This window comes from Podarcis gaigeae (assembly GCF_964106915.1).
Source record: "Podarcis gaigeae genome assembly, chromosome: 4".
NCBI classification, from domain to species: domain Eukaryota; kingdom Metazoa; phylum Chordata; class Lepidosauria; order Squamata; family Lacertidae; genus Podarcis; species Podarcis gaigeae.
In genome coordinates, this window is record NC_139677.1 from 1,649,184 (window position 1) to 1,671,130 (window position 21,947).

A 21,947-nucleotide genomic window follows, 5' to 3' on the forward strand; every position below is an offset into this window, starting at 1 on the left:
CGTCGCTATCGCCACTTGGTAGGCTCGACGTTGAGCTCTAACCTGTGTCCGGTCAGATTCGGAATGAGTTATCCGCCACCGGCCCTCTAGCCCTCTCAACGATTGTGTCATTGCCCTCAGATCCGTGGAAAACCACGGGGCTCTCCGGGCTCCATGCAATCGGAGAGGGCGCTTCGGAGCCAAACAGTCAATAGCCCTGGTTAACTCCACATTCCAGCGGGCCACCAGGGAATCGGCTGAAAGGCCATCAACATGGGATAAAGCATCCCCTACCACTCTCTGGAAACCATTTGGATCCATTAAGTGGCGGGGGCGGACCATCCGAATCGGTCCCACCTCCCTGCAGAGGGGATGGGTCGCAGAGAAGTCCAGTTGCACCAGGAAGTGATCTGACCATGGCACTTCTTTCGTTTCACTTTTACTTAGTGTCAGATCACCAACATCCATAGAGGTAAACACCAGGTCCAAGGCATGTCCGCGGCTATGGGTTGGGCCAGACTTATTCAGGGACAGCCCCATGGAGGCCATGCTTTCCACGAAGTCCCGAGCTGCCCCTTGTAAGGTCGTGTCGGCATGGATGTTAAAATCCCCTGGGACAACCAAGCTAGGTGTCTCCAGGAGAACATCCGCCACAACCTGAAGCAGCTTGGGCAGGGAATCCTTGGTGCAGCGGGGAGGTCGGTACACCAAAAGGAATCCTGTACTGCCCCGATTGCCCAACTTCCAGAACATGCACTCGGAAAACTGGGTCTTCCTAATAGGACGCCTGGTGCAAACTAATGACTTTCTAAAAATCACTGCAACCCCCCCTCCCCGCCCACATGACCTGGGTTGCTGTGCGTAAGAGAAACCTGGTGGACAAGCGGCGGCAAGGACAGGCCCATCTGCTTCATCCAACCAAGTCTCTGTTACACATGCCAGGTCAAGTTCTCCATCCATGATCAGGTCATGGATGGCAGTGGTCTTATGAATCATTGACCTGGCATTGCACAGCACCACCTTCAGGTCATGTGGGTATCCCTTGCTGATTCTAGTATCCATCCTGTCAGGACCAGACCCGGAGGCAGGAATAGTCCTCAGATAACGACTAAACCTGCCCCCTCTGTAATGACATGGTCTAGTCTTAGCGTAACTCCTCCTCCTACTGAGATCGGTTGTCCCAGTGCATCCCCCCCTGTGGAACATGCCCCAGCAATTTTGTGGGCTGGGGCCCACTCCCCAGCAGCCCTGACCCCTCCCCCTAAGAACAAAATAACAGCTTAATCAAACAAACAAAACCAATAAAACAATACAAGCAAAAAAATGTAAAAATTAAAAAAACATCAAAATAAAAAAATAACTCCCCAAACCCAACCAAACATCCATCCCACCCCCACCCCCCACATACAAAAAATCCAAAAGAAATTTTTAAAAAACATTTTAAAAACACTGTGTGCCCCTCCTGCAGTAACAACTGTCCTAGTGAGGCCTGTCAGGCCCCGCCCCAGGCCAGATGGTACGTGGCAGGAAGGAGCAGGGCCCTCAGGCACTCACTCAGGGGAGTCCTCCTGGGCAGCAGGCAGCAAGCACCAAGCAGTCCTTGTGAGGCTTCAGGCCCCGCCCCAGGCCAGATGGTAAGTGGCAAGAGCAGGGCCCTCAAGCACTCACTCAGGGGAGTCCTCCCGGGCAGCAGGCAGCAAGCAGCACGCAGTCCTTGTGAGGCTTCAGGCCTCACAATTATTATTATTTTCATTTCACTGGTCAACAACAAATTTGTTGTCTGCATTTTTTCAGTTGATTTAGGATGAATCTGATGCACTGAATCCAAAAATCACATTGGTTTTGCTCAATCAGGTCACGTTTTTGAGCTATGGCCACATGTCTTTTTTATGTTTTTGTTCACATGTGCGCTTGTGTGGAGCATTTTAGAAGAAGTTGGTGGGGGTAAAATGCCATGTCGAATAATTGTTTTGATTGGAAATGATTATTTTAATGACAAGAAGTATTCAGGTCCGATAGTTCTGGGTGATTATGTCGAAAAGGGATCAGTTTGAAGTCATAAAACCTCGAAATCTTCCATAAATTGGTGCAGCAAAGCATAAAGTTGCTTACCATGCTTATTTTGGTATTAAACTTGGTGACCAGGATAAAGCTTGGGTGCCACACATGGTGTGCAAGGCATGCACCGAGACTCTACGAGGGTGGACCAATGGCAAGAGGAGTCTGAACTTTGGAATTCCCATGGTTTGGAGGGAGCCGACAAACCATGTCACTGACTGCTACTTGATGTGACTGGGATCAACAGAAAGAACCGGAGCAGTCTCAGATATCCTGATCTTCAATCAGCACGTCGTCCTGTAGCTCATTGTGATGAAATTCCAGTGCCTATTTTCGGAGAACTTCCTGACATTAGTGACAAAGATGCCTCCAGTGTTGAAGGACATGAAGAAGAAGAAGTGGTTCTTGAAGATGATGCTCCACATCCATTTTCCCAAAAGGAGCTGAATGATCTAGTTTGTGACCTCAGCTTGTCAAAGGACTCTGCCAAACTGTTGGCATCCAGATTGACGGGGAAAAACCTCCTCTCTGACAGTGCTCGCATCAGCTTCTTCCACAACAGGCATAAAGAGTACCTCCGTTTTTTCTCGGAAGAGAAGGACTTGGTGTACTGTGCAGATATTGCGCAGCTTCTGCTCAAGCTTGGAGTGCCACAGTACGAACCCAAAGATTGGAGACTGTTCATTGACAGCAGCAAGCAATCACTGAAATGTGTTCTGCTACACAACGGCAACCAGTTTGCCTCTATACCCCTGGCTCACTTGAGTACACTGAAGGAGAACTATGAAGCGGTGAAGTATGTGCTGGAGAAAATTGGTTATGATCAGCATAAGTGGTTTATTTGCGTTGACCTGAAGATGGTGAACTTTTTGTTGGGACAACAGTCTGGCTTCACCAAGTACCCATGTTTTCTGTGCATGTGGGATAGTAGGGACCGTGCTCAGCATTACACGAAGAAGGACTGGCCTGTGCGGGAGGAATTGGTGCCTTGCAAAAAAAGGAACATCATCAACGACCCTCTGGTGGACAGAGACAGAATACTCTTCCCACCGCTGCACATCAAGCACGGCTTAATCAAGCAGTTCACCAAGGCTCTGGACAAGGATGGTGACTGCTTCACTTACTTGTGCCAGGCTTTTCCAGGATTGACCATGGAAAAGTTGAAAGCTGGCATCTTTCATGGTCCTCAGATCCGTCAGCTCATCAGAGATCCAGAGTTCGGAAACTCAATGAACGAAGTGGAACTGGAAGCATGGAAGGCATTTGTTCTGGTAGTGAATAACTTTCTTGGCAACAATAAGGCCAGAAACTACGCAGATCTTGTCAACAACATGCTGACTGCTTTCAGAAACCTGGGCTGCAACATGAGCGTCAAGATGCACTACCTATTTTCACATATGGACCGGTTTCCTGAGAACCTGGGTTGAATGAGTGACGAGCAGGGGGAGAGATTCCATCAGGACATGAAAGAGATGGAGACCAGGTATCAGGGTCACTGGGACGCAGTCATGATGGCTGACTACTGTTGAACTCTGAAGAGAGACCTCCCTGCCGCTGAGCATTCCAGGAGTTCCAAGAAACGGAAGTTCAAGCCCTGAAGTTTGAAAAATGGTGAAGCAACATGCAATTTACGTGTACTTACCTTTATCAATGCCCACCATTCAGTTTACAGTAATCAATGTTTCTATCAGGTAATCAATATATGTTGTTGGAAAAACATTTTTTTCTCTTAAACACATTTTTAGGATGATATGTGTTGACAAAAATCAGCTGATAATGCCACAAAAATGTAATTGATTTTGTCAGAAGATCTGATTTTTTTCAAATCAACATAGCACAAAAACCTGACCTGATGGAGAGAAACGGATGCCATTTCCTGATTCAGCAGTGCAAAAATACCCTAAATCAGTTGTAGAAATCTAGACAACATTCAAAAAGTAAAAAATTCTCACCCAGTGTACTTAATTCATGCATATCAACATATTCTCTTTAGGACAATGTTTTTCCATATAGTTCTCAAAACATTGCCATTCTAATTTTAATTTTTGATTTGTCTGAAGCCTTATGGCAGCTGTTAACTTTGCCAGTTCTATAAATTCACTTAATTTACATATCCAATCTTCTTTTGTAGGTATTATATCACCTTTCCATTTACTGGCGAGGAGTATTCTGGCGGCTGCCATAGCATATAGAAAAAAATATTTTTTTTCTCTGTGGGATATCCTTCCCTAGTATACCTAATAAATACGCCTCTGGTTTCTATTCTATAGAGATTTTAAGCATTTTTTTTATCTCTTCATGTATAGCACTCCAGAATTTCTCAATCTTTTTGCAACCCCATGCCTAGGTGGGGATACCTGAATGCTTGTGGCACCATTAACAGCACCCCCAGGGATTGCTAAGCTGCAGCTATCCAGGTGTGGCTGAATTATTTGTTTGTTTATTTGTTTATTTATTAACCACCCTTCACCCTAAGGTCCCAGGGCAACATGAGAATGGGCCTTCTCTACAGTGGCTCCCCGTCTGTGGAATGCTGTCCCCAGGGAAATTTGCCTGGTGCCTTCATTATATACCCTTAGGCACCAGGAAGAACATTCATTTTTTCTTCTTCAAAAAAATTATTGATTTTCACAAAATTAAAAACACACTAACAAATAGACAAAGATAAATCATAACTTTATTAAAACTAATCTTCTTAACATTGTTAAGTGTCTTCTTCGTATCCCCCTAATTGAATTTCAATGCATTCCATTTTAACGGCTTTCCAAATCAAAGTTCATATAATCTTAACTTAATCACTTAACATCACTCTTTCTTCCCAATTCAGCATTAAACATAATAATTCATCACATTGCTTACTTAATTCATAAGCCTAACTGGTAATTGCAAGCTTTTTCCAATTAATTTAACTTAACGTATTTAACTAAATAATCATTAAATTTCGTCCATTCTTCCTGGTACTCCTCCTCATTCTGGTAGCGGACTTTTCTGGTCAGGGCGGCTAACTCCAAAAAGTCCATCATCTTCATCTGCCATTCTTCCACAGTTTGTACTTCTTGCGTTTTCCACTTCTTAGCTAGTAAAATTCGAGCAGCAGTTGTGGCATACAAAAATAATATAACATCTTTCTTGGGCAATTCCAAACCTGTTATTCCGAGAAGAAAGGCCTCTGGTTTCCTTATAAATGTATATTTCAACATTTTTTTCAATTCATTATAAATCTTTTCCCAGAAGTCTTTCACCTTGGGGCAGGTCCACCAATTGTGATAAAAAGTTCCTTCTTTTTCTTTAGATTTCCAACATAGATTATCACACTTATGATAAATCTTTGCTAATTTAACAGGAGTCAAATAGCATCTATACATCATTTTCATTATATTTTCCTTTAACATTGTACATGCAGTGAACTTGACCCCTCTCTTCCACAATCTTTCCCAATCCTCAAACATTATATTATGTCCTACACCAGTGTGGTGTAGTGGTTAAGAGCGGTAGTCTCGTAATCTGGGGAACCAGGTTCGCGTCTCCGCTCCTCCACCTGCAGCTGCTGGGTGACCTTGGGCCAGTCACACTTCTCTGAAGTCTCTCAGCCCCACTCACCTCACAGAGTGTTTGTTGTGGGGGAGGAAGGGAAAGGAGAATGTCAGCCCCTTTGAGACTCCTTCGGGTAGTGATAAAGCAGGATATCAAATACAAACTCTTCTTCTTGCCCAATCAATCATCACTGATTTAACTTGTTCATCCTTTGTATGCCACTCCAAAAGTAACTTATACATTTTAGACAGATTTTTAACTTTAGTGTCCACCAACTCCGTCTCCAATTTAGATTTTTCAGAAGCAAAACCATTTTTCTTATCTAATTTAGACTGTTCATTAATCTGGTGATAATGTAGCCAATTTAACTTATCTTTAACTTGATCAAATGGTTTTAGCTTATATCCTTCTTTATCCTCCAATAATAAATCTGAATATCTCAACCATTTGGTATCCATATTTAACTTTTTCTGGGCCTTTGCCTTCATTGGTGAAAGCTATCTGGGCTTCTTCCTTTCGAAAAGATCTTTATATTTTATACAAACATTGTACAACGATTTCCTAATTACATGATTTTTAAAAGCATTGTGGGCCTTTACCTTATCATTCCATAAATATGCATGCCATCCAAACACATTGTCGAATCCCTCCAAATCTAATACATCAGTATCTTCTAGTTGTAAAACGTAAAGGTAAAGGTACCCCTGCCCGTACGGGCCAGTCGTGTCTGACTCTAGGGTTGTGCGCCCATCTCACTTAAGAGGCCGGGGGCCAGCGCTGTCCAGAGACACTTCTGGGTCACATGGCCAGCATGACGAAGCTGCTCTGGCGAGCCAGCACCAGTGCAGCACATGGAAACGCCGTTTACCTTCCCACTATAAAGCAGTACCTATTTATCTACTTGCACTTAGGAGTGCTTTCGAACTGCTAGGTGGGCAGGAGCTGGGACTGAAAGACGGGAGCTCACCCCGCCGCGGGGATTCGAACCGCCGACCATGCGATCGGCAAGCCGTAGGTGCTGAGGTTTTACCCACAGTGCCACCCGCGTCCCATCTTCTAGTTGTAGCCACTCTTTAATCCAGCAAAGTGCTGCTGCTTCAAAATAAATTTTCAAATCTGGCAGGGAAAATCCCCCTCTTTCTTTAGAATCTGAACGTAATTTGTGTTTAATTCTGGGGTTTTTTCCCTACCAGATAAATCTAGATAAACCTTTCTGCCATTCTTTAAAACATTTCACATTGTCTATAATTGGGAGGGCTTGAAACAAAAAAAGCATCTTTGGCAACACATTCATCTTAACGACTGAAATCCAGCCCATTAATGACAATTTTAAATTTGATCATATCTCTAAATCTCTCTTGATTTCACTCCATATTTTCTCATAATTATCTTTGTACAAATTCAATTTTTCCCCAGACAGGTTCATCCCCAAATATTTAACTTTTTTCACAAAATCTAGGCCCGTCTTTTCTTATAGTAGTTTTCTTTCATCATTATCCAGATTTTTCTCTAATACTTTGGTTTTGCTCTTGTTTAGGCTAAATCCCGCTACCTGTCCGAATTCCTATATCAGCTCCAGTGCTTTTACTGCACTGGAGTCTGGGTCTTGTAGTGTCAATACTAAATCATGAGCAAAGGCTTTTAATTTATATTGCTTGGATCCTACTGTAATACTTTTAATTTGTTCATCTTTTCTATTCATACTTAGCAAGGCCTCTAGGACTGAAATAAACAGCAGAGGGGAAAGTGGCCACCCTTGCCCAGTTCCCTTCTTAATGAGGCCTTTGGTTGATCTGAAAATGTGTGGGGTTTTGGGAGGGGTGTATTTTTATTTTTATTAGGTATTTTGTGGTTTTATATCTTAATTTTATTCTGTGAACCACCCTGAGGCCCCTGGTATAGGATGGTATATAAATTCTAACAACAACAAGAAGAAGAACAACTCTGATCAGCCCCAACCAGAATGACTAATCGGTCAGAGGTGATCAGAGTAGTGAAAAAATAAACGCTGTGCAGTAAGGTTTGGAATTTTGCACAGGTTTGCAAAGCACTCCAAATTATTTTTCTCTACCTGTTGCAAACTTTGTCTGTGTATGCAGATGCATACACAAGCAGAAATGGAGATAGCTCTGGCACAGAATTCAGCTTGCTGCCATGGTCCTCATTCTAGCTGAATACTTATTACCCATAGAATCTGCAAATATTCAGTCACTGATGATCTCTAGTGCTGAAGATGTAATCTTTTATTCATAGAGAACCCAGTTTGGCTTAGGTCCCACACAAATATGAGCCACTGTTTTCGAAACATCTCTTACACATCGGCATTAGATCCATTTCAGTCCGGTTTCCATCCTGGTTTTGGGATGGAGACGGCTCTGGTTGCCTTAACAGACGATCTCCGTAGACAACTGGATCGAGGCGGGTCAGGACTGCTGATCCTTTTAGATTTGTCAGCAGCCTTTGACATGGTCGATCATGATCTTCTGGACCACCGCCTCGCAGACGTGGGGATACGGGGCATAGCCCGTAACTGGTTGTGCTCTTTATCTCTGGTCGGGGACAGAGGGTAGCACTAGGGAGGGAAATGTCGTCGCGCCACTCCTTGGTGTGTGGAGTGCCGCAGGGCGCAATTCTCTCCCCGATGCTTTTTAACATCTTTATGCGCCCCCTTGCCCAGATTATCCGGAGCTTTGGGCTGGGCTGTCACCAATATGCTGATGACACTCAGCTCTATCTGCTGATGGATGGCCACACCGACTCGGCCCCAAACACATTGACCAGATGCTTGGAAGCTGTGGCTGGATGGTTTTGTGGGAGCCGATTGAAACCAAATCCTTCGAAGACAGAGGTCCTATGGCTAGGTCGGGATGGCATGGGGATGAGGGACCAACTCCCTTCTCTTGCGGGGGCCCAATTAGTGCCATTGCCTTCCGTTAAGAGTTTGGGTATAATCCTTGACGCCTCCCTTTCCATGGAGGTGCAGGTTACAGCAACAGCCAAGGCGACATTTTTCCACCTTCGCCGCATCAAGCAGTTGGTCCCTTACCTTTCCCGCCCTGACTTGGCCACAGTGATCCATGCGACGGTCATCTCCAGGCTTGACTACTGTAATTCGCTCTACGCGGGGCTGCCCTTGAAGCTGTCCCAGAAACTCCAGCGGGTACAGAATGCTGCAGCGAGGCTCCTCACGGGGTCTCTGCCATGGGAGCATATTCACCCAGTGCTTTTCAAGCTGCACTGGCTCCCGGTGGAGTACAGGGTCAGATTTAAGGTGCTGCTTTTGACCTTTAAAGCCCTTCACGGCCTAGGACCCTCGTACCTCCGGGACCGCCTCTCCTGGTATGCCCCACGGAGAGCCTCAAGGTCCATAAATAACAACACCCTAGTGGTCCCAGGCCCTAAAGAAGTTAGATTGGCTTCAACCAGAGCCAGGGCCTTTTCAACTCTGGCTCCGGCCTGGTGGAACGCTCTGCCTCATGAGACCAGGGCCCCGCAGGATCTGATTTCTTTCCGCAGGGCCTGTAAGACAGAGTTGTTCTGCCTGGCCTTTGGCTTGGAGCCAGTTTGATTCCCTCCCTCCCCCCCTCTCTCTCTCTCTCTTTTTCCCCCTTCTTTTCCTTCTCCTCCTGCGATGAGGCTACATTTTAATATTTTAATGTTCCATTATTTTAATTGTTGTGTTTTATTTTCTTTTTAAGTTTGTAATCATTCATCTTGTTTTTATTATTGCTTGTAAGCTGCTCTGAGCCCGGCCTTGGCTGGGGAGGGCGGGATATAAATAAAAAATTATTATTATTATTATTATTATTATTATTACACGACCACTAACAAAGTTTCCCAGCATATGCCTGAGAGCCATAAAAGGAGAGAACTGGCATGTATTGGGATGCTTCAGAAAACAGAACTGGTGGCAGGAGAGGCAGAAAGAAGTGGGGGCAGAGACGAAATTGGAATGAAAGTTGAAATATACTCAGAGTCGCAAAGTGATTTCATGCTCTTTATTCAGCTCATAGTGGTGAGGAGGAATGAATGCAAGTCCCCTCAAAGTATCTGCTTTATATACATTATTTACACAATGTGCTGCACATGATTGGCTAATTCCGGAATTCTACTGTAAGCCAATCAGGTTGTGGATTCACTTCTATCTGGAGCATGATTGGTTGGTTCCTGTCAACCAATCATACTGCTGCATTGTTCTAGGACCAATCAGACTGCTGCATTCTGAATCCTATTGTTCTAGGACCAATCAGACTGCTGCAGTTTGGATCCTATTCAACTCAGTACATAACACCCCTCCCCTCTAAGTTCCAGTCCTGCCCGGGAGGTCGCATTCATAGTCCTCAAGGTACGCCGGCGGCCTACGTGTGCGTTGTGGCCTGGGGTGTTCCCTGGTCCGGGGTTCAGGTTCTGGCTCGTGTTCCAAGGATGCTGGCTGTGATGGGGCTGTTTGGTCTGGCGCAACCGGCTCGCTCAGTCGTGGTTCTGGTTCCGGTGTCCTTTCGGCCTCACGGGTCCTCTCTGTATTTACTGATTCTGCCTCTCCTGCTTGCCCCTGCTGCTCTATGGGCCTCACTGCCCCACTGTTCCCTTGGGACTCCTCTGACCTGTCCTCCTCCTCCTGGTTTTCTCCCAGGAATCGTCTCCGTATCTGGTCGCAGTGGTAGCGCCAGCATTGCCCCCCATCTGTTAGTACCTCGTATGACACAGGGCCAGTGACCCTGGTGACTGTGGCGGGTACCCATGCAGGGCCTGCCCCAAAATTCTTTGCGTACACTGGGTCCTGGGCCTCGAAGGTCCGGGGGTTCCTGCCTTCCCCCACCACTACCTCATCCTGAGCTCTATCGGGGTGAAGGCGGTCCAATCTGATTGCAAGGCGCCGACCCATTAGTAGTTCCGCGGGGCTCCGGCCAGTCGTTGAGCTGGGGGTGCTGTGCTGTGCTAGAAGGAATGTGGCAAGGCGGTACTCCCAATACCCTTGCGTCATGCGGCGAAGGGTGTCCTTGGTGGTCCGCACCATGCGTTCTGCTTGGCCATTGGTGGCCGGGTGGAATAGCGCTGAACGGATGTGGCGGTTGGCGTTCTGCGCTGTGAAGGTTTGGAATTCTCCTGACGTAAATGCAGTCCCGTTGTCTGAGACGAGAGTGTCAGGGAGCCCGTGGGTTGCAAACAGCCTGCGTAGTACCCGGATGGCTGCGGACGTAGAAGTGGACGGTACCAGTGCGACCTCCAGCCATTTGGTGTAGGAGTCCACCACTATGAAGAATGTTTTCCCCTGAAAGGGGCCAGCGAAGTCCACATGCAGGCGTGACCATGGTGCTCGAGCGGACTCCCAGGATTGGACTGGGGCCCTTGGGGGATCTGGGCGGGATTCTTGGCAGGCCTGGCAGTGTTTGACCCAGGCCTCTATCTCTCCGTCAATCCCCGGCCACCACACATAACTCCTGGCAAGGGCTTTCATTCTTACTACCCCTGGGTGTGTCTCGTGTAGGGCTGTTGAGGACCCTTTTGCGGAGGGGCTGGGGAACAACGACCCTGCTTCCCCATAACAGGCACCCCTTGTGGGCTGACAGTTCATGTTTGAGGGTTGTGTAGCCGGCGAATTCTGGCCCGGGGCTGCTGCTGGGCCATCCCCTCCACAACCAGTCTAGGACCCAGGAGATGACCCTATCTTTCTTGGAATGGTGTGCAACCTCTTGTGCCTGAATGGGGCAGTCGGGAAGCAGCTCCAGGCTCATAACTTCTTGTGCAGGTGCTGGGTCGGGGCCTGTTTCCGGTAGTGGTAGCCTGCTAAGGGCGTCCGCATGGCCCATCGCCTTCCCAGGGCGGTGAATCAGTGCATACTGGTAGCTGGCAAGGAAAATTGACCACCTGAGGACGCGAGGAGACAGCACTTGGGGGGTCTGCTTTCCGGGGGCAAACAAGCCAAGCAACGGCTTGTGGTCAGTCACCACGGTGAAGGGCCGCCCGTACAAGAAATCATGGAATTTTTTTACTCCCTTCACGATTGCGAGCCCCTCCTTGTCTATTTGCGAGTAGTTCCGCTCGGTTGCGTTGAGTGTCTGGGAAAAGTATGCTACCGGTACCTCTCTTCCATCTGGGAGTTGGTGTCCCAGGACAGCGCCAATGCCATAGGGCGAGGCGTCGCATGCTAGCACCACCGGCAGCCTCTCGTCGAAGTGTGCCAAGACCGAGTTTGAGACAAGCAAGTCCTTGACTGCCTGGAATGCGGCCTCCTGGCGCTGGCCCCACACCCAAGGGGCCGCTTGTCCAGGAGTCTGTGTAGGGGCTCCGCTACCGCCGCCTAGTGGGGAAGGAAGGAATGGTAAAAGTTCAATAGTCCCAAGAAGGCCTGAAGTTCAGTCTTGTTCTTGGGCGCTGGGGCATCACAAATGGCCCGTACCTTGTCCACAGTCGGGTTCACCCCTTCTGCGTCCACCATAAATCCCAGAAAGTCCACCTGAGGCACTCCTAGTAGACATTTTTCCCGCTTCACCTTGAGACCCGCCGTCTGGAAACGGTGCAGAACAGTGCGGAGGCGGTCCTCAAACTCCTCTGGTGTGGGCCCGGCAATCAACACATCATCGAAGAAGGGGGTGACACCAGGAATCCCTTTAAGGAGAGAGTCCATTAGATTCTGGAATATGCCTGGTGCCACGCTGACACCGAATTGCAGCCGCTTTACCCTGAACGCTCCTCTGTGCGTCACAATCGTCTGTGCCTCTGCTGTGGCCTCATCTACTGGCAGCTGTTGATATGCTTGGGCCAAGTCCAGCTTGCCAAAAATTTTCGACCCAGCCAGGGTGGCAAGGACATGGCTGACCACTGGCACTGGGTATGCATGGGCCGTGAGGGCCTTGTTTATTGTACATTTGTAGTCTGCGCAGATGCGGACTGAACCATTAGGCTTGACAGGTGTGACGATTGGGGTTTGCCCAGGGGGCATTAGGCACCGGCTCCAGCACTCCTTGCTCCACGAGTCGGTCCAATTCCTCGTCTATACGGGGTTTCAGGGCGAACGGGACCCGGCGGGCCTTGAGCCTGACCGGTCGTACTGTGGGGTCAAGCTGTAGAGCAATGGGGGGGCCGTATACTGTCCCAATTTTCCATCGAAAACCCCCGGAAATTCCTTGCATATGGCATCCACGTCCACTTGTAAGCTCGTGTGGTTCACCCCGGTGATGGCTAGCCCCAGTGGTCCAAACCATGCCAATCCCAGTAAGCTAATGTAGGGGCCCTTGACCACAAGCAAGTCCAGTTGCCGCGTCCACCCTCGGTATTGCACCCTGAAGGTCCCCACCCCCATTGTGGGGACCTTACGTTTCTGGAAGTCCCGGAGGGTGAATGGGGCCGGCCTGAGTTTGGGACCTCCAGTAGGACACAGTTTCCTTAAGGTCCTTGCTGAGATTATGGATAGAGTTGAACCCGTGTCAAGCTCCATGCGGCATGGGGCCCCCTCTATCTGTACCTCTACATAAATTTTCTCTACGTTGGGGTGGGGCAACTGGTATACCTGGAAGTCCGTGAGCTCCGTCGAGTTGCCTTGGTGCGTTGGGCCCCGGGACCTGGGGCTCTTGGATTGGTCATCTGATGCCTGGCGTCGGGTGGGCCGAGCCCGACACACCCGGGCGATGTGTCCCAATTTTCTGCACTGCCTGCACTCTGTGTTGCGGAAACGGCAGGTCTTCCGCTCGTGACTTTCTCCACAGCTTGCGCAGTTCCCTCCTTCTCGTCGAGGCAGCTGTGGTATGTGGGCTGCTTGAGTGCGCTGCTGTACTCGGTGCACCTCCTCCCTGTTGGATCCTGAGTCGTCGGTGAGGTCTTCGTGGTGGACCCTCGGTTGGGACGGCTGGCTCGGCCGTGCCTCTTGCGTCGACATCTCAGCAGCTTCCGTTGCCAGGGCCTCCTCCAGAGCGACCTGGAACGTTAGGTTCTTCTTAGCGTAGAGGCATCGTTGCAGCTTCTCATCCTTCAGGCCACCGACGAGGCGGTCACGAAGCATGTTCTCCAGCTCTGAGAAGTTGCAGAACCGGGCAGCTTGGCGGAGAGAGGTCACAAACGCAGTTATGGTTTCCCCAGGGGCTTGCCTCTTTGCGTAGAAGGCATTTCGACGAGACACCACTGAGGGCTGTGGCGAAAAGTGCCCCTTCAGCTGTTCCATTATTGTTTTGTATGGAACAGTAGCGACGTCTTCAGGTGCAAGGAGAGCCCGGGCGATTTCAAATGTCTCCTCTCCGCAGATGCTGAAGAATATTGCCCTCTTCTTGGCATCTTCTTCATCGGTGACCCCTTTGGCTTCGAGGAGGAAGGTGAAATGGGAGGCGTACGCTTCCCAGTCTCCAGATGCTGGGTTGAACGGCAAGAAGCTGCTGTCGGTTGCCATTCTGAGTTCCTTGTGTCCCAGAGCTGAAGCCTGGATACACGGTGCGAGGCAGCGGTGCGGCAGGTGGCGGTGCTGCGGTGCTATGTGTGGCAGTCAGCTCAGCGGGATCCCACCTTCGTTGCCAGTGAAATATACTCAGAGTTGCAAAGTGATTTCATGCTCTTTATTCAGCTCATAGTGGTGAGGAGGAATGAATGCAAGTCCCCTCAAAGTATCTGCTTTATATACATTATTTACACAATGGGCTGCACATGATTGGCTAATTCCGGAATTCTACTGTAAGCCAATCAGGTTGTGGATTCACTTCTATCTGGAGCATGATTGGTTGGTTCCTGTCAACCAATCATACTGCTGCATTGTTCTAGGACCAATCAGACTGCTGCATTCTGAATCCTATTGTTCTAGGACCAATCAGACTGCTGCAGTTTGGATCCTATTCAACTCAGTACATAACAAAAGTACAAAGAATTGTGTTGTTTTTAGATACCAATAGAAGCTCATTTGACAAAATCAGCTTTATTCAGGTTGGCTGAACTAGGTGGTATATTTGACTACCCATAATTCTTGTCACCACCAGTAAAAAGTGTGAAAGTCATGAGTTGTAAGTTATGTAGGTTAGGTGAGGCAAAGGATGCTGAGGTCTCCTCTCCTGGGACTGCCACAAAAGAAAGCATTAAATTTTTTAAAAGCTATTGTCAAAGACATCATACATTGGCATCCGCTGCTGCCTTCAATTTGTGTTGCACACAGCAGGGCCCTCTGGCAGTGAGGATCTAAAAATGCCATCAGATATGCTTAATTCTTCTCAAGCTGGCTTTTAAAACTCATTTACAGCTCCTGACAAAGAAAGGAGGAGAACTGAGACCTTTTTAATTGTATAATGAATGTGAGTGTCAAAAGGTCAGAGAATATCTGAGTTTGTCCTTTGAATGAAATGAAGTGCTTCTCTGGTGTGAATCTTGGATTCTTAAACACTCTTAATTCATCTTTGCTTTGGGCCTAACACAACTGAGTCGGTTCAGACATTCTCAAAATGCAGTGAATGCCTGTCCTTTTCTGCTGGCTTGGGATACTTGGCAAAAGAAAAGTCTTCCATTCCTCAACACTCAGAACAGTCCTTAGGGAACAGAAAGTTCCCTGAGATGGAGTTGTCCAAAACTAACTGGGCATTTCATATATAAAAAATAAAGTGTTAGTTATTTAATGAACCATGTAACATTGTGAAATTTCTGCATCTCTGACTATAATGCCTACCTGAAAGGCATGAAAAGGAAGTAAAGGGAAAAGTTCAGTGATTTCAGTTGAAATAGTCCTGGAGAAAGGATTCTTTTATATTTAACAATGACAAAAACAAACAAACCATTGTATGTCAATAGGGAAAAGAGAAAATGCACATGAGGTGATTGTGAAATGACAGTTCTTTACAGGCATAAAACATCAAGAGAGTGAATGTTTATGGCCTAGGAAAACACTTTTATTATGCATTTTGAAAAGATATTTGCTTGCCTATTTACTGCACTCCTTATGAAAAGCTGCTCCAGAAAAAAGCCTTTTATCAAGCACCTCAGAATTTTTGGTTCAGATGTCTGAGTTCATACACCTCAAGACAACAAATTAAGCAAAAGAGGTTTACATGGTACATTTCTAGGTTATGAGAAAGGTGCATATCATGTGTTAATGTCTGATACCAATGCTATAAGGCTGACTAGGAGTGTTGAATGCATTGCAAAATGGGACAATATGGGGATTTTTCAGTGTCACCCACCTTCAGATGATACAGGTAATGAATCTGATGCTGATGGTGAAGGTGATGATGGTGCTGCTGCCGGTTCTGATAGTGATACAGACACAGCTGATTACAAAAGCACCAAAAGATCTCTCAAACCAGATGATCAGTCTGATACTGAATTGGAGGTACCCCTTTTCACTACGGGGCAAATTCCCCCAAAGAATGAAAGACCTGACCCTGAGGATATATGTATTGTATGCAGGACTCGGAGAGTTACTAAAGGTAAACCTCCTAAAAGGTATGCTGATGAGTTTGCTAACACAGCTGTTGCTAACATGGCTGTTGCTAGCAACTCAAAACAGGTTTTTGAACCTGCAAATTTCCAAGAAGTTCAAGGTTTGTCCTTAGAGGATGCTGAGCCTTGGCTTAATGCCATGAAGGCTGAACTTGATTCCTTAAGGAAGAACAATACTTGGGAATTGGTTCCAATAAACCCCAACATGAAGTTAATTGATAGCCGTTGGGTCTTTAAGGCCAAAACTGACCAACATGGAAAGGTAATTCGGCACAAGGTGAGACTTGTCGCTCATGGATTTTCACAGATTCCAGATCAAGATTACCATAAGGTCTATTCACCAATGGTGAAGTTTGAAAGCATAAGGTTAATGCTTAAAATTGCTGCTAAGGAGAAAATGACTGTTTCTCATCACAATGTTAACACAGCTTTTTTGTACAGTGAACTGTCTGAAAATATTTACACGCTAACAATGTAGCCTTATTAGACTTTACCGATTGGTAGGGTAAGTGTTGCTCCCAGAACAGGGAGGAAGGAGTCAAATGACACCGAGGCTTGGTTCAGAGAAAGAGTTTATTCTGCTCTCTGGATAGCAGAAGGCACTGCGTGAATCGGTTCACAGCAAGCACAAAAGCAAGAGAAATCGCATACAGTATATATATCCTCCAGGCACCCTCTCCCCCCTTCCCAAGGAATCAAGACACGTAAGCTTATACACATAAGTTGACATCACAGATGTTCCTGCTCCTGTACTATTAACCATAAAAGGGTGTTCCTGTTCCTGTATTCCTTATCTTGGTGTAAGATGGTCACCAACTCTAACAGCACTCCTGGCGTTCCCGGGGGGCTGACAAGGTCTGTGCGTCAGTGTGGTCAGGATGTAAGATAAGACCCAAATGTGTCATCCCTGCTCCACTTTGGAACTGGCAAGGCCATTCATTAGGAGTCACGGACTGATAAAGGAGAAAGCTTTGTTTATACAGCTGGGTTCCTGTTATACATTTGCTCAAGAGCTCAGGTTAATAGTTTTAGCTAATGCATCCTTGGAGAAGGAAAATGGGATTTTGGGGATTTGGGAAACCCATTCCTTCACCACCTGCTGGTATACAGGTGAATCAGGGAATGGTGTGTAGTCTTAAGAAATCCATGTATGAAGCCATTCTTCCCTGGTAGGTATTTGTTTCCCTTTCCAGTCCTTAGCTACCAGGATTCTTGTCGCTGATGTGGCATATAAGAATATTTTAACTTTATCTTTTGGAATGTCATCATTTAATATTCCTAACAGGAATGCCTCTGGACTTTTACTATAAGTTATTCTTAGTAATTTCTTTATCTCTTCATGGATCATGCCCCAGAATTTCCCATGGCTATGTAAACTTTGTGAATACCTGGAGTTAGCCAAACTGATGTACATAATAAGACAAATACCAAAAAGTTTAGTGAAGGAGTGGGACTGTTTGAATGAATACTTCAAAAAACAAGGTTCAAGGGTTAAAATCTGGTTGAGTTTAGAATGACCTCATGAATAGAAAGGGAAAGGAATATTGACACACATATATATATCCAGTTAGAACTGGATATGAAACAACTGATTGGTTCAAAATTGGGAAAGGAGTACAACAAGGCTGTATGTCCCTGCTTATTTAACTTATATGCAGAATTCACCATGCGAAAGGCTGGGCTGGATGAATCCCAAGCCGGAATTAAGATTGCTGGAAGAAATATCAACAACCTCAGATATGCAGATGACTCAACCTTGATGGCATAAAGTGAGGAGGAATTAAATAATAATAATAATAATAATTTATTATTTATACCACGCCCATCTGGCTGGGCCTCCCCAGCCACTCTGGGCGGCTTCCATAAAAACCAAAAATACAGTAAAATCACACGTTAAAAACTTCCCTGAACAGGGCTGCCTTAAGATGTCTTCTGAATGTCAGGTAGTTGTTTATTGCTTTGACATCTGCTGGAAGGGCATTCCACAGGGTGGGCGCCACTACCGAGAAGGCCCTCTGCCTGGTTCCCTGTAGCTTTGCTTCTCGCAATGAGGGAACCGCCAGAAGGCCCTCGGTGCTGGACCTCAGCGTCCGGGCAGAATGGTGGGGGTGGAGACGCTCCTTCAGGTATACTGGACCGAGGCCGTTTAGGGCTTTAAAGGTCAGCACCAACACTTTGAATTGTGCTCGGAAACGTACTGGGAGCCAATGTAGGTCTTTCAAGACCGGTGTTATATGGTCTCCGCGGCCGCCCCCAGTCACCAGTCTAGCTGCCGCATTCTGGATTAGTTGTAGTTTCCGAATCACCTTCAAAGGTAGCCCCACGTAGAGTGCATTGCAGTAGTCCAAGCGGGAGATAACCAGAGCATGCACCACTCTGGCGAGACAGTCCGCAGGCAGATAGGGTCTCAGCCTACGTACCAGATGGAGCTAGTAAACAGCTGCCCTGGACACAGATTTGACCTGTGCCTCCATGGACAGCTGTGAGTCCAAAATGACTCCCAGGCTGCGCACCTGGTCCTTCAGGGGCACAGTTACCCCATTCAGGACCAGGGAATCCTCCACACCTGCCCGCCTCCTGTCCCCCAGAAACAGTACTTCTGTCTTGTCAGGATTCAACCTCAATCTGTTAGCCGCCATCCATCCTCCAACCGCCTCCAGACACTCACACAGGACCTTCACTGCCCTCACTGGTTCTGATTTAAAAGAGAGGTAGAGCTGGGTATCATCTGCATACTGATGAACACCCAGCCCAAACCTCCTGATGATCTCTCCCAGCGGCTTCATGTAGATGTTGAAAAGCATGGGGGAGAGGACAGAACCCTGAGGCACTCCACAAGTGAGAGCCCAGGGGTCTGAACACTTATCCCCCACCACCACTTTCTGAACACGGCCCAGGAGGAAGGAGCGGAACCACTGTAGGACAGTGCCCCCAGCTCCCAGACCCTCTAGACGGTCCAGAAGGATGTTATGGTCGATGGTATCAAACGCCGCTGAGAGATCCAGCAGAACTAGGAAACAGCTCTCACCTTTGTCCCTAGCCCGCCGGAGATCATCAACCAGTGCGACCAAGGCAGTTTCAGTCCCATGATGAGGCCTGAATCCCGACTGGAAGGGATCCAAATGGTCCGCTTCTTCCAGGCGTGCCTGGAGTTGTTCGGCAACCGCTCGCTCTATCACCTTGCCCAAGAATGGAAGATTTGAGACTGGGCGATAGTTGGCCATTGTGGCCGCATCTAAAGATGGTTTTTTAAGAAGCGGTTTAATAACCGCCTCTTTCAGTGGGTCTGGGAAGGCTCCCTCATGGAGGGAAGCATTCACCACCCCACGAAGCCCATCACCCAGTCCTTCCCGGCTAGCTTTTATAAGCCAGGATGGGCAAGGATCCAGGAGACAGGTGGTTGGTTTCACTCGTCCAAGCAGCCTGTCCACATCCTCGGAGGTAACAGATTGGAATTGATCCCACTCAACTTGACTAGACAGAACTCTAGCACTCTCCCGCCCTGGCCCTGCTCCCACGGTGGAGTCTACTTCTTCCCGAATCTGAGCGATTTTATCTGCAAAAAACTTTGCAAAATCATTGCAGGAGAATATGTGGCCCGTACTGGGCCCCGATGTTACAGGTGGTTCCGCTAAATTGTGAACCACCTGAAAAAGTCTCCTGCTGCTGTTTTCTGCAGATGCAATAGAGGCGGTGAAGAAATTCTTCTTCGCCGTCGCTATCGCCACTTGGTAGGCTCGACGTTGAGCTCTAACCTGTGTCCGATCAGATTCGGAATGAGTTATCCGCCACCGGCGCTCTAGCCGTCTCAACGATTGTTTCATTGCCCTCAGATCCGTGGAAAACCACGGGGCTCTCCGTGCTCCATGCAATCGGAGAGGGCACTTCGGAGCCAAACAGTCAATAGCCCTGGTTAACTCCGCATTCCAGCGGGCCACCAGGGAATCAGCTGAAAGGCAATCAACATGGGATAAAGCATCCCCTACCACTCTCTCGAAACCATTTGGATCCATTAAGTGGCGGGGGCGGACCATCCGAATTGGTCCCACCTCCCTGCAAAGGGGATGGGTCGCAGAGAAGTCCAGTTGCACCAGGAAGTGATCTGACCATGGCACTTCTTTTGTTTCACTTTTACTTAGTGTCAGATCCCCAACATCCATAGAGGTAAACACCAGGTCCAAGGCATGTCCGCGGCTATGGGTTGGGCCAGACTTATTCAGGGACAGCCCCATGGAGGCCATGCTTTCCACGAAGTCCCGAGCTGCCCCTTGTAAGGTCGTGTCGGCATGGATGTTAAAATCCCCTAGGACGACCAAGCTAGGTGTCTCCAGGAGAACATCCGCCACGACCTGAAGCAGCTCGGGCAGGGAATCCTTGGTGCAGCGGGGAGGTCGGTACACCAAAAGGAATCCTGTACTGCCCCTATTGCCCAACTTCCAGAACATGCACTCAGAAAACTGGGTCTTCCCAATAGGACGCCTGGTGCAAACTAATGACTTTCTAAAAATCACTGCAACCCCCCCTCCCCGCCCACATGACCTGGGTTGCTGTGCGTAAGAGAAACCTGGTGGACAAGCAGCGGCAAGGACAGGCCCATCTGCTTCATCCAACCAAGTCTCTGTTACACATGCCAGGTCGAGTCCTCCATCCATGATCAAGTCATGGATGGCACTGGTCTTATGAATCATTGACCTGGCATTGCACAGCAGCACCTTCAGGTCATGTGGGTATCCCTTGCTGATTCTAGTATCCATCCGGTTGGACCAGACCCGGAGGCAGGAATAGTCCTCAGACAACGACTAAACCTGCCCCCTCTGTAATGACATGGTCTGGTCTTAGCGTAACTCCTCCTCCTACCCGTGATCACTGAGATCGGTTGTCCCAGTGCATTCCCCCCTGTGGAACATGCCCCAGCCATTTTGTGGGCTGGGGCCCACTCCCCGGCAGCCCTGACCCCTACCCCTAAGAACAAAATAACAACTTATACAAACAAACAAAACCAATAAAACAATACAAACCAAAAAAATGTAAAAATTACAAAAACATCAAAATAAAAAAAATAATTCCCCAAACCCAACCAAACATCCATCCCACCCCCACCCCCCACATACAAAAAGTCCAAAAGAATTTTTTAAAAAAACATTTTAAAAACACTCTGTGCCCCTCCTGCAGTAACACTGTCCTAGTGAGGCCTGTCAGGCCCCGCCCTGGGCCAGGTGGTAAGTGGCAAGAGCAGGGCCCTCAGGCACTCACTCAGGGGAGTCCTCCTGGGCAGCAAGCAGCATGCAGTACTTATGAGGCTTCAGGCCCCACCCCAGGCCAGATGGTAAGTGGCAGAAAGGAGCAGGGCCCTCAGGCACTCACTCAGGGGAGTCATCCTGGGCAGCAGGCAGGTTAAAGAACCTTTTAATGAGAGACATCACCTTGCCAACAAAGGTCAATATAGTTAAAGCCATGGTTTTCCCAGTAGTGATGTACGGAAGTGAAAGCTGGACCATAAAGAAGGCTGATCGCCAAAGAATTGATGCTTTTGAATTATGGTGCTGGGGGAGACTCTTGAGAGTCCCATGGACTGCAAGGAGATCAAACCTATCCATTCTGAAGGAAATCAGCCCTGAGTGCTCACTGGAAGGACAGATTGTGAAGCAGAGTCTCCAATACTTCGGCCTCCTCATGAGAAGAGAAGACTCCCTGATGTTGGGAAAGATGGAGGGCACAAGGAGAAGGGGACGACAGAGGACGAGATGGTTGGACAGTGTTCTCAAAGCTACCAACATGAGTTTTACCAAACTGTGGGAGGCAGTGGAAGACAAGAGTGCCTGGTGTGCTCTGGTCCATGGGGTCATGAAGAGTCGGACACGACTAAACGACTAAACAACAACAAAATATATATAAATAAATTAGGACTGAGATAATAAGGAAATACAGAAAGATATAAAAAGACTGAAATGAAGTGTTGCGAGGTCAGTGGA

At 47.7% G+C, this 21,947-nt stretch overlaps 1 protein-coding gene across 1 annotated transcript in view; it reads left to right on the forward strand.

Moving 5' to 3' along the window:
- Positions 1 to 1,725: 1,725 nt before the first annotated feature.
- Positions 1,726 to 21,947, forward strand: part of LOC310844076 (tigger transposable element-derived protein 1-like) — a 272,663-nt gene continuing 252,441 nt past the window's right edge. The window contains exon 1 of the mRNA XM_083737827.1: positions 1,726 to 3,728. The gene's annotated coding sequence lies outside the window, so the exon portion shown is untranslated. The remainder of the gene's footprint in view (positions 3,729 to 21,947) is intronic.